Raw genomic sequence first — 17,478 nt, forward strand, 5'->3', positions numbered from 1 at the left:
CTTAACGGAGGTGGTTATTGAACTGCACCAGTCCGTATGGTGAGTCACCTTTCGGATGACTCCATCATCTTCCATTTTGTCCAACTCAGCCCGCAACTTGTCTTTGAGATGGATACTACATTTCCTTGGCGCATCAATGTGTGGTGTGGCCTCCTCCTTGAGATGAAGGGTGGCTGGCCCCTTGAAGTTGCCAATCCGATCAAACTGATTAGGCCACCTCTTCATTAGGTCCCCCACCGAGTTGAAACTGTCTTGCTCCTTCCGAGCATCTGATGAGTACTCCTCTGGTCCCATAGCATGTATCGTGACAACCTGAAGTTGCTTAATACCTGGGAGGCCGATGACAGCGGATCCTGCCACGTCTACCACAAAAAATTCCTGAGGACACCACATCGACCCTTGGTATCGGCACGAAACGGATATAGTGCCAACACACATGATTTCCGTCCCATTATATGCTGTCAGACGGACTTTGCATGGTCGTAGGTGCTGCTTGTATTTGTCAGTGGGATACATGTCTCGTATGATCCGAAGGGGAAGAGTATTTCCTCCAGCCCCGGTGTCTATCTTCACCTTCAGTCGATGTTGCCCCTTCATTGACGGGCATTTGATGTTCAACACCGCAAATGCCTCATCACCCATTGGAGGCATCCTGTCCATACCTGAAATGGTGATATTATGGACATACATATCCGATCCTTCCTCTTGACTGTCACAGCACGATGCATCACCGTCATGGGACTGCTGCTGCACCTCGTCAACTCGCTTGTATTTGCCCCTGGACCATTTAGATGGGCGCACAGGATCCACTTTATTCCTACAGCATTTTGCCCAATGCCCTTTCTTGCCACACTTCTTGCATGTGTCGCGATACGCCGGGCATTGCCTGGGCTTATGAAACAAATCACAGTAGCCACAAGGGTTTTGTCTCTCATCCTGCGACTTCTGTTTCGTCGACCCTCGTGTCTTGACAGCATCAATATGGCTAGACCCGGGCTCTAAATTTGCAATGCGCTGTCTGCCCGCTGCAATGGCCTCATACTGCCTGCCTAACGTAAGCACCTATGGAATGGTGTGACCTTTAGGCTTCTGTATAAGCTCTCGCTGTAGACCTTCATGGGGCGTGGACGTGATTACCAACTCCATGACTCTGTCAGTGAGCTCCTGCTCAGTGAAGTCACACTGGAGGCTTTTTTCGCGACACCGGGTCACAAACTGAGCAAGCAACTCCCCCGGCTTCTGGCGATACCGCATCAACTCCAACCTGTGGACCCTGAAATTTACCTTCGTCCTCAGCTGGTCCTCAAAAAATGCCCATATGCACTCCGGTTTGCTCCGATCCTCCACACTCAGACCTGACGCATTCAAATGACGAAGGCCTTCCACTCCCAAAGCGATTTTTATCTTCGTGGCCTGCTTAGATTCCGATGCAACTTCTAAGTCTTCCAGGCACAGTTGCAACCTTTCCTTGAACAGGGAGAACTCAGTGGGGATGTCCAGCACTTGCCAGTTCATTTCAGGTAACCGAGACATATTATTTGCACTATATGGCGGAAACACGGTAACTTGAACAATTATAAATAAAACCAAAAACAACCATATCACAGGACCCCAACCCTTGCTATCAGCAAATCTATAACACTATATGCATTCACAGAAATAAACATACATATACCATAGTATCAAATGCAAACATTAATCTTGCAGTATTACACACAGATAAGCACACAAAGCAATGTCCAAATCTTCCCTTCAAGAAGCAGACTGGCCGTGTAGATCAGCGTAGCGTAGGCTCTAGATGGGTGAAGGTCGCTGCTCCACTGCGATGATCTGCCTCGCAACGATGGGCTCCCAACGATGGGCTCGCAACGATGGGCCCGCAACGATGGGCTCGCAACGATGCAGCTCCCACCTGCTGTAACCGCGGTGCGATCGGGCCTCGGCTGCGGTGCGCGTTGGCCCCGCCCACAGGTGCTCCCGGCCGCTGCTACTCAGTCGACGCGTGCTGCCGCTGCCTCGGGCCCAGGGCCTTCCCGACTCACCAGTCGCCGCGCCTGGGTAAGGATGCAGTGCCTCGGCCTTACCGGTCGTCGCGCCTCCGTGGGTGGTCGGTCCCTCCGGTCGCCGAACTCCCCCGCGATGTCGGGTCTCACCGGTCCCTGTCGGTGACGGTGTCGTCGTCGGTGTGGGCCTTCACACACCTCCCTCAGCAGCTTGCAACGTCCCGTCGGCAGCTCAGCACTCGCTGACTGCAGATCAGGTAAGTGCACATACACGGTAGGCCCTGTCGAGAGGCAATCCAGCGTCCCGTACGAGCTGGAAACTACTCTTTATTTCTGTTTCTTTCCCCTAGGGCACTAGTTTAATTATTTTCGTAGTATAGTTTTCACCAAAAAAAAAAATCTTTTAAATTTAAATTAAAAAAAAATTTTTTTTTTGACTTGTGAACCTTTTCCGCTTGGGTTTCTCTTTACCTTTCTAGGCAAATCACCAAACCGCTGCCACCATGTTGTACTTCGTGGTCCGGTACCTGTTGTACCTTTAGTGACTCTGGACGGACCACAAGTACACGTGTATAAAAGGTTACAATGCTGGAGCTCAACTCCAGGCTGTTTATTCCGTGGTCATCTGGATCCAGAGTGACCACCCAATCACACCAACCTCTTATATACGCACTCCTGCACATGCAAACAAAGTAGTCCTTGGGATACACAAAATAGTCCCAGGCAATATCACAACAAGAGGAACTATCTAAAGTTGGAGGAGTTAATGTTCATACCACTGGGCTGCAAGCTGCCCAGGCGAAATATGAGGTGCTGTTCCTCCAATTTCCGGTGGGCCTCACTATGGCACTGGAGGAGGCCCATGACAGAAAGGTCAGATTGGGAATGGGAGGGGGAGTTGAAGTGCTCAGCCACCGGGAGATCAGGTTGGTTAATGCGGACTGAGCGCAAGTGTTGAGCGAAGCGATCGCCGAGCCTGCGTTTGGTTTCGCCGATGTAAATAAGTTGACATCTGGAGCAGCGGATGCAATAGATGAGGTTGGAGGAGGTGCAGGTGAACCTCTGTCTCACCTGGAAAGACTGTTTGGGTCCTTGGATGGAGTTGAGGGGGGAGGTAAAGGGACAGGTGTTGCATCTCGTGCGGATGCAGGGGAAAGTGCCCGGGGATGGGGTGGTTTGGGTAGAAAGGGACGAGTGGACCAGGGAGTAACGGAGGGAACGGTCTCTGCGGAACGCAGAAAGGGGAGGGGATAGGAAGATGTGGCCAATGGTGGGGTCCCGTTGTAGGTAACGGAAATGTTGGAGGATGATTTGTTGGATCCGCTGGCTGGTGGGGTGGAAGGTGAGAACGAGGGGGATTCTGTCCTTGTTACGAGTGGGGGAAGGGGGAGCAAGAGCGGAGTTGCGGGATGTAGAAGAGACCCTAGTGAGAGCCTCATCTATGATGGAAGAGGGGAAGACCCGTTTCCTGAAGAATGAGGACATCTCTGATGCCCTAGTGTGAAACACATCATCCCGGGCGCAGATGCGGCGTAGACGGAGGAATTGGTAGTAGGGGATAGACTTTTTGCAGGAAACAGGGTGGGAAGAAGTGTAGCCCAGATAGCAGTGCGAGTCAGTGGGTTTATAGTAGATGTCAGTCACTAGTCTGTCTCTTGTGATGGAGATGGTGAGGTCCAGAAACGGGAGGGAGATGTCGTAGATAGTCCAGGTATATTTAAGGGCAGGATGGAAATTGGAAGTCAAGTGTATGAAGTCAGTGAGTTCTGCATGGGTACAAGAGGTAGCACCAATGTTCTCCAATGTTCACCAGATTGATCCCTGGGATGGCAGGACTTTCATATGAAGAAAGACTGGATAGACTAGGCTTATACTCGCTAGAATTTAGAAGACTGAGGGGGGATCTTATTGAAACATATAAAATTCTTAAGGGATTGGAGAGGCTATATGCGGGAAGATTGTTCCCGATGTTGGGGAAGTCCAGAACCAGGGGTCACAGCTTAAGGATAAGGGGGAAGTCTTTTAGGACCGAGATGAGAATACATTTCTTCACACAGAGAGTGGTGAGTCTGTGGAATTCTCTGCCACAGAAGGTAGTTGAGGCCAGTTCATTGGCTATATTTAAGAGGGAGTTAGATGTGGCCCTTATGGCTAAAGGGATCAGGGGGTATGGAGAGAAGGCAGGTATAGGTTACTGAGCTGGATGATCAGCCATGATCATATTGAATGGCGGTGCAGGCTCGAAGGGCCGAATGGCCTACTCCTGCACCTATTTTCTATGTTTCTATGTAGTCGTCGATGTAGCGGAGGTAGATTTCGGGGATGGGGCCGGTGTACGCCCGGAACAGGGATTGTTCGACGTACCCGACAAAGAGGCAGGCGTAGCTAGGGCCCATGCGAGTGCCCATAGCTACGCCTCTGGTTTGGAGGAAGTGGGAGGAGTCAAAGGAGAAGTTGTTAAGGGTAAGAACCAGCTCTGCTAGGCGGTGGAGTGTTGGTAGATGGGGATTGGCTGGTTCTGCAGTCGAGGAAGAAACGGAAGGCTTCGAGACCATCCTTGTGGGGGATGGAAGTGTAGAGTGACTGGACATCCATGGTAAAGATGAGGGAGTGGGGGCCTAGGACTAGTCCGGGGGCGGCCCCTAGCTACAGGGATAAGTGGCAGGGGTTTAGGCACGATCGTTCTCTTGCAGACCCGACTGGACAAGAGAATGACAGCAAATAAATGACCTCCCGAAACACCTGGCTCCTCGCCTTCATTTCGGGCCTATCACCGCGCCACACCTGATCCTTTTCTCCAGAGATGCTGCCTGTCCCGCTGAGTTACTCCAGCATTTTGTGTCTATTTTCCCATTTAGAAAGATTCACAGGTTTCTCTTCCGGTTCCAGGTGAAACGCGCCCAGCCCAGTATTGTTTGGCGGTTTCTTTCCGATGAAAATGGCAAGTCTTGATCTACTGTAATGTTACAGACCTTCCAACCTTGATCCAGGTGTCCACAACAAAGGAAGATATCTTGGCAGGGGAAGAGTAACTCTGCCTGAACGACTTTGATCTGCATTATCCTGCAAATTAACCGGCCACAGATAAGGAGAGCCGTCAAGTTAATGTGCAATTGCCAGTCATCAGTGTCGGGTTAATTACAACGGCAAACACAGTGGTTGTGGTGATGTGCCACCCGAGTTACGTTTGGTGTATTGATTCAACGATTCGATTCAATGATACTTATTGTCACGGTTAGAATTATTGTCACACGCACCTAGATACAGTGAAACGCTTTGTTCAGCGCACGGCCAGGTAACATCATACGGCAGACCTCAGCAGGTCAGGCAGCATCTCGGGAGGAACGTTTCGGGGCGAGACCCTTCTTCAGAACCAAAGACAGAATCTGCTCAGCAATATTTTCCACTATTGAATTAAATTCACTTAACCATGGCTGTCAAAATGAACCAGAATTTGCCCAACCTCATATGGCCTATGTAGATATAAGAAAATAACTGCAGATGCTGGTACAAATCGATATATTCACAAAATGCTGGAGTAACTCAGCAGGTCAGGCAGCATCTCGGGAGAGAAGGAATGGGTGACGTTTTGGGTCGAGACCCTTCTACAGACTGATGTCGGGGGTGGGACAAAGGAAGGATATAGGTGGAGACAGGAAGATAGAGGGAGATCTGGGAAGGAGGAGGGGAAGGGAGGGACAGAGGAGCTATCTGAAGTTGGAGAAGTCGACGTTCATACCACCGGGCTGCAAACTGCCCAGGCGAAATATGAGGTGCTGCTCCTCCAATTTCCGGCGGGCCTCACTATGGCACTGGAGGAGGCCCATGACAGAGAGGTCAGACTGGGAATGGGAGGGGGAGTTAAAGTGCTCGGCCACCGGGAGATCAGTTGCGTTAATGTGGACCGAGCGCAGGTGTTCAGCGAAGCGATCGCCGAGCCTGCGCTTGGTTTCGCCGATATAAATAAGTTGACATCTAGAGCAGCGGATGCAATAGATGAGGTTGGAGGAGGTGCAGGTGAACCTCTGTCTCACCTGGAAAGACTTTGGGTCCTTTGATGGAGTTGAGGGGGAGGTAAAGGGACAGGTGTTGCATCTCGTGCGGTTGCAAGGGAAAGTGCCCGGGGTTGGGGTGGTTTGGGTAGGAAGGGACGAGTGGACCAGGGAGTTACGGAGGGAACGGTCTCTGCGGAACGCAGAGAGGGGAGGGGATGGGAAGATATGGCCAGTGGTGGGGTCCCGTTGTAGGTGACGGAAATGTTGGTGGATGATATGTTGGATCCGCTGGCTGGTGGGGTGGAAGGTGAGAACGAGGGGGATCCTGTCCTTGTTGCGAGTGGGGGGAGGGGGAGCAAGAGCGGAGCTGCGGGATGTAGAAGAGACCCTAGTGAGAGCCTCATCTATAATGGAGGAGGGGAAGCCCCGTTTTCTGAAGGACGAGGACATCTCGGAAGCCCTAGTCTGAAACACCTCATCCCGGGCGCAGATGCGGCGTAGACGGAGGAATTGGGAGTAGGGGATAGACTTTTTGCAGGGGACCGGGTGGGAAGAAGTGTAGTCCAGATAGCTGTGCGAGTCGGTGGGCTTGTAGTAAATGTCCGTCACTAGTCTGTCTCCTGTGATGGAGATGGTGAGGTCCAGAAACGGGAGGGAGATGTCAGAGATAGTCTATGTAGATAGATCACTTCTCACCAGTATGCACCCGAACCAATTGGATAATTATCTTTTAAAATTATCTGTTTTTGAAATACATTTTTAATTAACTGTATCCACAGACTTCTTTCACCCTCCTAACAAATGTTCTATTCTCAATTTCAAATGCACCTTTACTGTCCCTGGAGGTGGGACAGTGTACTGGAGGTGGGACAGTGTGCTGGAGGTGTACAGTGCGCTGGAGGTGTACAGTGCGCTGGAGGTGTACAGCGCCCTGGAGGCGCACAGCGCGCTGGAGGCGCACAGTGTGCTGGCTGTGCACAGTGTACTGGAGGTGCACAGTGTACTGGAGGTGCACAGTGTACTGGAGGTGCACAGTGTACTGGAGGTGCACAGTGTACTGGAGGTGCACAGTGTACTGGAGGTGTACAGTGTACTGGAGGTGTACAGTGTACTGGAGGTGTACAGTGTACTGGAGGTGTACAGTGTACTGGAGGTGTACAGTGTACTGGCTGTGTACAGTGTACTGGCTGTGTACAGTGTACTGGAGGTGTACAGTGTACTGGAGGTGTACAGTGTACTGGAGGTGTACAGTGTACTGGAGGTGGGACAGTGAAGCAGCTGGTTGAGCTGCTGTCTCACCGCGTCAGAAACCCGGGCTCCTTCCTTCATAAGTTCATGTTCATAAGTGATAGGAGCAGAATTAGGCCATTCGGCCCATCAAGTCTACTCCGCTGATCTATCTTTCCCTCAACCCCATTCTCCTGCCTTCTCCCCATAACCCGTACTAATCAAGAATCTATCTATTTCTGCCTTAAAATATCCATTCACTTGGCATCTGCAGCCTTCTGTGGCAATGAATTCTACAGATTCACCACCCTCTGACTAAGGAAATTCTTCCTCATCTCCTTCCTAAAGGAACGTCCTTTAATTCTGAGGCTGTGACCTCTGGTCCAAGACTCTCCCACTAGCGGAAACATCCTCCCCACATCCACTCTATCCAGGCCTTTCTATCTTCGGTAAGTTTCAATGAGGTCACCCCCCCTCATTCTTTTAAACACCAGTGAGTACAGGCCCAGTGCCTTCATAACGCTCATCATATGTTAATCCACTCATTCCTGGGATCATTCTCATAAACCTCCTCTGGACCCTCTCCAGAACCAGCACATCCTTCCGCAGATATGGGGCCCAGAATTGCTCACATTATTCCGAATGCAGTCTGACCAGCGCCTTATAGAGCCTCAGCACTACATCCCTGTCTTTGTATTCTAGTCCTCTCAATCCTGACCTCGGGTGCCGTCTATGCGGAGTTTGCACGTTCTCCCTGTGACCGAAGGGGCTTTCTCCGGATGTTCCGGTTTCCACCCACATCCCAGATGTGTGGGTTCGTAGGTTAATTGGCCTCTGTAAATTGCCCGCAGTGTGCAGGGAGCGAATGAGAAAGTGGGACAACATAGAACTAGTGTGAACGAGTGATTGATGGACAGACTGGATTCAGTAGCCTTGGGGCCTGTTTCCATGCTGTATCTTTAAACTAAAATGAGAATGGAAATAGAACAATTCATTATCAAAGGGTTAAGTTAATTTTAGAAATTGATATAAGCACCACCTTACTTGCAATTCATTGGCTGAGGCAATGGTGATAATTGGATCTGATAACTGGTAAACAGGAACGCTGTGAAGAATATATAGAGCCCCTATTGTGCAAAACAAACTAGATGTTGCAATTAGACTTCCATGTAGGTTTTGTAGCTAAAAATTGACCTTCATTATGCTCTTGTTAGAATCTCATCTATTGGGAACAGACACTTTCAACTTTGGCTTCATAAGTAAGTGAAATAATGCATTTTAGTGACAAAGACTTAGATAAACCGTTATAATTACTCTCTCAGACGCAAATTAGAATTCAGTCTGACGTCGGATACATAACAATGCAAGACACACAGTGCCAGAGTACATCAGCGGGTCAGGCAACATCTCTGGAGAACACGGATAGGTGACTTCCGGTCAGGATCCTTCTTCAGACCGGTTGTAGGCAGAGCGAGAGAGAAAGCTGTCAGAGAGAAAGGGCACATCAATGCATGGTGGGTGGACACAGACGGGGGGGGGGGGGGGGGGGTTAATAGGCAGACGGTTGACAAAGGCCTGCGATGAAAAGGCAGAAGTTGCGAGGATCGGAGTTGCGAATTGTGAAGCTAGAGGATGGGATTTAGTTGGAGTGGTGAGGAAGGGGAGGAATAGTAGGTTTAAGATGCACAGGATTAACTGTGACGGTCATATGGATTAAAAACTGGCTTACTGATAGAAGACAGAGGGTTGTGATGGTAGGACAATTCCAGTCGCAACAAAGGATCTCGACCCGAAACGTCACCCATTCCTTCTATCCAGAGATGTTGTCTGTCCCGCTGAGTTACGCCAGCATTTTGTGTCTATCCACAAAGGAGTAACCTACCATGGGGGACTTTATCTAACGCCACACTAATCTTCCATGGAGATAACATTGTCCACCTACCCTCATTGTCCACCTTTGCCACATCCTCAGTCAGGTTAGTGAGACATGACCTGCCGCATCCAAACCACCAAACGTCATGCTCTTAGTCAACTACTGACACAGCTGACAGTGAACGTACAAGCCCAATACAAACAATCCTCGTGGCAGAAAGATATTTCCCCACGTTAACTCAGGACTGACTTGTTCATGGTGTTACAAATGGAAGAGTTATATCAAAATACTTCTTGGTGTTTTATATTTAATTAACATTTATTTTCAATACTTAATCTGGCATTTGGCAGGTAGGTTTGGCAGGTAGGTTTGCTAGTGTTACACGTGTGGCTTTAAACTAAGTAGTGGGGGGGAGGGGTTGACAAATTGGGAATATGAAGATGGAGTTAAAGGGGAAGTGAATACAGGAGAAATTGCAAAGGACTCTCGAATAAATGGGAAGGGAAGTTCTAGATGGGATAAGAGGGTAAGGTCAGGGCCAATTGTGACCGGTGTGAGAGGGGAGGTGAATACCGAAGTTAAAGTGTTGTATTTAAATGCGCGAAGTATAAAAAATAAAGTGGATGAGTTTGAGGCTTGAGCTTGAGGATGATACTTGCGTATGATGTTGTGGGAATCACAGAGACATGGCTACAAGAGGACTAGGGCTGGGAGCTGAATATTCAGGGGTACTCAACATATCGAAAAGGCAGACAGGTGGGCAGAGGGGGTGGGGTCGCTCTGTTGGTGAGGAATGATATTCACTCCCTTGCAAGGGGTGACATAGAATCAGGAGATGTAGAATCAGTATGGATAGAAATGAGGAATTGTAAGGGTAAAAAGAACCTAATGGGAGTTATCTACAGGCCCCCAAACAGTAGCCTCGACATAGGGTGCAAGTTGAATTAAGAGCTAAAATTGGCATGTTGCAAATGTAATGCTACGATGGTTATGGGAGATTTCAACATGCAAGTAGACTGGGAAAATCAGGTTGGTAATGGACCCCAGGAAAGAGAGTTTGTGGATTACCTCCGAGATGGATTCTTAGAACAAGTTAGAACAGGGAGAAGGCAATTCTGGACTTAGTGTTGTGTAATGAACCTGATCTGATAAGGGTGCTCGAGGTAAAAGAGCCATTAGGAGGCAGTGATCACAATATGACAAGTTTTACTCTACAAATTGAGAGGGAGAAGGGAAAATCGGAAGTGTCAGTATTACAGTATAGCAAAGGGAATTACAGAGGCATGAGGCAGGAGCTGGCCAGAATTGACTGGAAGGAGGCCCTAGCAGGGAAGACGGTGGAACAGCAATGGCAGGTATTCCTGGGAATAATGCAGAAGTTGCAGGATCAATTTATCCCAAAGAGGAGGAAAGATTCTAAGGGGAGTAAGAGACACCTGTGGCTGACAAGGGAAGTCAAGGAAAGCATAAAAATAAAGGAGAAGAAGTATAACATAGCAAAGAAGAGCGGGAAGCCAGAGGATTGGAACTCTTTAAAAGAGCAACAAAAGATAACTAAAAAGGCAATACAGGGAGAAAAGATGAGGTACGAGGGTAAGCTAGCCAATAATATAAAGGAGGAGAGTAAAAGCTTTTTTAGGTACGTGAAGAGGAAACAAAAATAGTCAAGGCAATTGTGGGTCCCTTGAAGACAGAAGCAGGGGAAATTATTATGGGGAACAAGGAAATGGCAGACGAGTTGAACCGGTACTTTGGATCTGTCTTCACTAAGGAAGATACAAACAATCTCCCAGATGTTCTAGTGGCCAGAGATCCTAGGGTGACGGAGGAACTGAAGGAAATCCACATTAGGCAGGAAATGGTGTTGGACAGACTGATGGGACTGAAGGCTGATAAATCCACAGGGCCTGATGGTCTGCATCCCAGGGTACTTAAGGAGGTGGCTCTAGAAATTGTGGACGCATTGGTGATCATTTTCCAATGTTCTATAGATTCAGGATCAGTTCCTGTGGATTGGAGGGTAGCCAAAGTTATCCCACTTTTTAAGAAAGGAGTGAGAGAGAAAACGGGAAATTATAGACCAGTTAGTCTGACATCAGTGGTGGGGAAGATGCTGGAGTCAATTATAAAAGACGAAATTGCGGAGCATTTGGATAGCAGTAACAGGATCGTTTCGATTCAGCATGGATTTACGATGGGGAAATCATGCTTAACTAATCTTCTGGAATTTTTTGAGGCTGTAACTAGGAAATTTGACAGGGAAGAGCCGGTGGATGTGGTGTACCTCGACTTTCAGAAAGCCTTCGACAAGGTCCCACATAGGAGATTAGTGGGCAAAATTAGAGCACGTGGTATTGGGGGTAGGGTACTGACATGGATAGAAAATTTGTTGACAGACAGAAAGCAAAGAGTGGGCATAAATGGGTCCCTTTCAGAATGGCAGGCAGTGACTAGTGGGGTAGCACAAGGCTCGGTGCTGGGAACGCAGCTATTTACAATATACATTAATGACTTGGATGAAGGGATTAAAAGTACCATTAGCAAATTTGCAGATGATACAATGCTGGGTGGTAGTGTGAACTGTGAGGAAGATGCTATGAGGTTGCAGGGTGACTTGGACAGGTTGTGTGAGTGGGTGGATGCATGGCAGATGCAGTTTAATGTGGATAAGTGTGAGGTTATCCACTTTGGTGGTAAGAATAGGAAGGCAGAGTATTATCTGAATGGTGTCAAGTTAAGAAAAGGGGACGTACAACGAGATCTGGGTGTCCTCGTGCATCAGTCACTGAAAGGAAGCATGCGGGTACAGCAGGCAGTGAAGAAAGCCAATGGAATGTTGGCCTTCATAACAAGAGGAGTTGGGTACAGGAGCAAAGAGGTCCTTCTGCAGTTGTACATGGCCCTAGTGAGACCGCACCTGGATTATTGTGTGCAGTTTTGGTCTCCAAATTTGAGGAAGTATTGGAATTTAGAAGGATGAGAGGGGATCTTATCGAATCATATAAGAATATTAAGGGGTTGGACACGTTAGAGACAGGAAACATGTTCCCAATGTTGGGGGAATCCAGAACCAGGGGCCACAGTTTAAGAATAAGAGGTAGGCCATTTAGAACAGAGATGAGGAAAAACCTTTTCAGTCAGAGAGTTGTGAATCTGTGGAATTCTCTGCCTCAGAAGGCAGTGGAGGCCAATTCTCTGAATGCATTCAAGAGAGAGCTAGATAGAGCTCTTAAGGATAGTGGAGTCATGGGGTATGGGGAGAAGGCAGGAACGGGGTACTGATGGAGAATGATCATCCATGATCACATTGAATGGTGGTGCTGTCTCGAAGGGCGAAATGAGCTACTCCTGCACCTATTGTCAATTGTCTATTGTCTAAAATGCTGGAGTAACTCAGCAGGTCGGGCATCATCTCAGGAGAGAAGGAATGGGTGACGTTTCGGATCGAGACCCTTCCTCAGACTGATCTAAATCTTCAGTCTGAAGAAGGGTCTCGACCCGAAACGTCACCTATTCCTTCTCACCTGAGATGCGGCTTGACCTGCTGATTTAATTGTTTGGTCAATTGTAAAAAAGGAACGACTTTTGATGGTTTACTGGGCATTGGAACTGCCGTGCCAAGTTACAATGCATCCGGTCAAGGTACTTGCAGGCGGGCATACTGTTCACCCTCCTCAGTGTTTGCTGCACCTTCACTTTGGCTTTCAGTGGCATGCGCACAAAAACACTCGAGTGCATTTTATCCATCAACAATTTCTCTCCATTTCAAATATACTCAGTGTTTCTGTAATAAGGACAGAATACCGCTTCTCCTGCATTATTGTTCTAACCTGGCCAGAATCCTGGGTCAGACCCGGACTGGATGCCTCTACACTATTTGTCCTGGGTGGAACTTTACAACAAAGCCCCCCCCCCCCAGGCAGATGCCAGCCCAGCAGCAATGATTGGATCCAGCTTTTAGTGTATTTTATGCATCAATATTTCCCAATGTTGTCGCATATGGACTCAAATTGCTGGAGTAACTCAGCGGGTCAGGCAGCATCTCTGGAGAACATGGATAGGTGATGTTTCAAGTCGGGACCCTTCTTCAGACTGATTGCTGAGGGGGCGGGGGGGGGGGGGGGGGATGAAGGCTGGAAGAGAAGAGGGGAAGGAGAAAGTCAGGTTGGTAATTAGTGGATTCCAAACTCTTGTGCAGCTTTCTTCCCCCGTCCCCCCCACCTCCCCCCCCCTCCCCACCCTCTCCCCTCCAATCAGTCTGAAGAAGGGTCCCGACCCAAATTGTCATCTATCTACGTTCTCCAGCGATGCTGCCTGACCCGGTGGGATACTCTAGAACTTTGTGTCTTTTTTTTGTAAAACAGCATCTGCATTTCCTTGTCTCTGAAGTTGGACTCCTAAGTTCACAGTGTCTCGGAACATGTGACACCAAATCAACCTAAAGCTAAATGCCAAGCAGCTTTGTACAGTGCAATAATAATTTCTAACAAGAAAGAGTTCAGTAAGCTGATCTTGATCTTCAATGACATTGCTGCCATTGTCATTTTGACATTCTCAGCACACTGTTGATCAGTAACTAAAGCAGTCCAGTCATGTAGATACTGAAGTTTTAAGAATGGATAAAAAACAGTGTTTTATTTGCCATGATACGCGAAGATACTGGAACTTTGAAAACGTTTAATGTCATTATTTAGTTTTCTGGCCATGTTATTAAAGGTGCATATTGGCATTTTTTTTACTACAAAGAAGGACTTGGTAAAACACTGTATTCTCATTAAAGTAACACACCTCCAGTGTCAACACAGCACAAGCCAAAAACAGGAGAGAATGCTTTCCAGCTGCCGAGATGAGCATAGCTTCATGGATATTTGCAACAGCACAACAGAATATGTAATCATGGTCCCCCGTACACAATATAATAAACAAAAAAAAGTTATACACAAAATGCTGGAGTAACTCAGTGGGTCAGGCAGCATCTCTGGAGAGAAGGAATGGGTGACGTTTCGGGTCGAGACCCTTCTTCAGACTGGGGAGGCGGTGGGACAACGATATAGTCAAAGGGACAACTGCTATCGTTGTCCCACCTCCCACCTTGACATCAGTCTGAAGAAGGGTCTTGACCCGAAACATCACCCATTCCTTCTCTCCTGAGATGCTGCCTGACCCGCTGAGTTACTCCAGCATTTTGTGATAGCTACATGGACAGACAGATTCCTGATCAGTGCGGGTGTCAGGGGTTATGGGGAGAAGGCAGGAGAATGGGGTTAGGAGGGAGAGATAGATCAGCCACGATTGAGTGGCAGAGTAGACTTGATGTGCCGAATGGCCTAATTCTGCTACTATCACTGATGATCACTGTACACTGCCCAGGGCAGAATGGACTGCATCCACCATTTCAAACATGTATTCCGTTCACCAGAGGACAGAGGTTTAAGGTGAGGAGGGAAAGATTTAATGGGATCTTGAGGGGCGACTTTTTTACACACAAAGGGTGGTGGGTGTATGGAGCAAGCTATCCGAAGGAGGTAGTTGAGGCAGGTACTATTGCAACGTTTAAGAAACATTTAGACAGGTACATGGATAGGATAGGTTTAGAGGGATATGGGTGAAAAGCAGGCTGGTGGGACTAGTATAGATGGGGCATGTTGGTTGGCATGGGCAAGTAGGGCCGAAGGGCCTGGCTGCATGCTGTACGACTCTGTGACTCCAGCACATCGTGTTGGCAGCGTGCACTGTCCAACGAATGCACTGCAGTTATACAGGAGATAAGACTTTTCTTTGCCTTCCATCACAGTGAGGGTGTGCCTGGAGCAATCACTGTGATGGCTGCTTGTGTTAAAATTGTAATTGTGTGTCTTGTGTTCTTTATTGTCTACTGCCGGACCCTGACGTGAGAGGACGCTGGCGCTGTTTGTTCGCCGCTTCTCCGTCAGGACAGTTCGTCTGTTTGTTTTTATGTCATGACTGTTTTTGTAAAGCGTCTTTGAGCACTTGGAAAGGCACTATATCAAATAAATGTTTATCATTATTATTATTATTATTATTCTTGAAGGCCAAAGTGTAAACTACATTCCAAACCAATAACTTCTACCACCAAGAACTAGTGTCGCTGAGTGACATCAGCTGCAGTTTGTCAACTCAACCATGACAAACTCTTCTCAACGGTTCCTATCTACCTGATCATCAGTGTGCCCGATCTTGCAGCATTCAGCGTTATTACCTTTTAATGAAGGGGACGTCAACTCAACCGTGACACAAAAATGTGTCGGAAAAAAACTGCAGATGCTGGTTTAAATCGAAGGTAGACACAAAATGCTGGAGTAACTCAGCGGGTCAGGCAGCATCTCGGGAGAGAAGGAATGGGTGACGTTTCGGGTCGAGACCCTTCTTCAGACTGATGTTCTTCAGACATTTGTCCCACCCCCTCCCCTGACATCAGTCTGAAGAATGGTCTCAACCCGAAACGTCACCCATTCCTTCTCTCCCGAGATGCTGCCTGACCCGCTGAGTTACTCCAGCATTTTGTGTCTCCCTGTGACATAAAAATGATAGAATTGGAAGTATTTCCTAATAATATCTGAAAGTCTTTGGACAATGAGGAACAATCAGTTTGTGTTTTACTATAGTAAACTATAGTTAACATGTAGATAACTCTTTCTTTATTAAATATGCCTAAGGCCACCACTACAAAATGTATTTTTGTCTACATCAGTTAATAGGAAGAGAATTTATCAGTCAGAGTATTGAGTGTAGAAGTTGGGAAGTCATGTTCCAGTTGTATAAGACGTTGGTGAGGCCACATTTAGAGTGTTGTGTTCAGTTCTGGGCACCATGTTACAGGAAAGATGTCTGAAGAAGGGTCTCGACCCAAAACGTCACCCATTCCGTCTCTTCAGAGATGCTGCCTGTCCCGCTGAGTTACTCCAGCTTCTTGTGTCTATCGACAGGAAAGCTGTTGTCAAGTTGGAAAGGGTACAGAGAATATTTACGAGGATGTTGCCAGGACTTGAGGGTCTGAACTACAGGGAGAGGTTGAGCAGGCTGGGTCTCTATTCCTTGGAGTGCAGGAGGATGAGGGGTGATCTTATAGAGGTGTATAAAATCATGAGAGGAATAAGTTAGGTAGATGCACAGTCTCTTGCCCAGAGTAGGGAAATCGAGAACCACAGGACATAGGTATAAAGGGGAAAGATTAAATAGGAATCTGAGGGGTCAATTTTTCACACAAGGTGTGGTGAGTGTATGTAATGAGCTGCCAGAGGAGGTAGTTGAGGCTGGGACTATTGCAACGTTTAAGAAACGATTAGACAAGTTCATGGGTAAGACAGGTTTAGAGGGATATGGACCAAACGCAGGCAGCTGGGACGAGTGTAGATGGCAGATGTTGGCTGGTGTGAGCAAGTGGGGCAAAGGGCCTGTTTCTACGCAAAATCACTCTGTGACTGAGAATCTGCAGAGTGCACTCTAGTTTGGATTAGTTTTCTCTATGGTGAAGTGGTTGAAAGAACAAAGAAGGGAGAGATTGAACTTGTTTTCGTCTTCCATCACAGTGAGGAATGTGGAGGAGTCACTGTGGTGGATGTTCATGTTAAAATGTATTTTATGTGTCCTGTTGCTTTTTATAGTTATGACTGTATGGCAAATGAAGTTCCTCATATATTGCAAAAGATATTTGTCTAAAAGTATGATTATGATTGTGAAACATTAAATGCTGGGCGTTGCCAGCCACAGCCATAGCCTGTGAATGGTGAAATGTTCACATACCCTAGACCTTGCCAAAGGGAACCGAGACCAGGAATCAGATGCAATCAGCTGTGTATTTTTAATTTTTTTAAATTTAGAGATGCAGCGCGGAAACAGGCCCTTTGGCCCACCGAATCCGCGCCGCCCAGCGATCCCCGCACATTAACACTATCCTACACACACTAGGGGCAATTTTTTACATTTACCCAGTCAATTAACCTACATACCTGTACGTCTTTGGAGTGTGGGAGGAAACCGAAGATCTCGAAGAAAACCCACGCAGGTCACGGGGAGAACGTACAAACTCCGTACAGACGGCGCCCGTAATCAGGATCGAACCTGAATCTCCGGCGCTGCATTCGCTGTAAGGCAGCAACTCTACCACTGTGCCACCGTGCCGCCCTTTTCTTTCCCCCAACATGACCCAGACTACATACAACATCTCCATCTTCCCAGTTCACCACCAACATCATATCTTTATTCAATGGAAAGTCCCTTCTTCTAAATCACGACTTCAGGTGCTGTCTGCGTGGAGTTTGCACGTTTTCCCCGTGAATGCTTGTTTCCTCAGGGGGCTCCGGTTATCTCCCACTCCTCAAAGCCATGGGAGTTGGTAGATTAATTAGCCCTCTGTGAA

Source organism: Rhinoraja longicauda, chromosome 33 (genome assembly GCF_053455715.1).
Source record: "Rhinoraja longicauda isolate Sanriku21f chromosome 33, sRhiLon1.1, whole genome shotgun sequence".
Taxonomy (NCBI): Eukaryota; Metazoa; Chordata; class Chondrichthyes; order Rajiformes; family Arhynchobatidae; genus Rhinoraja; species Rhinoraja longicauda.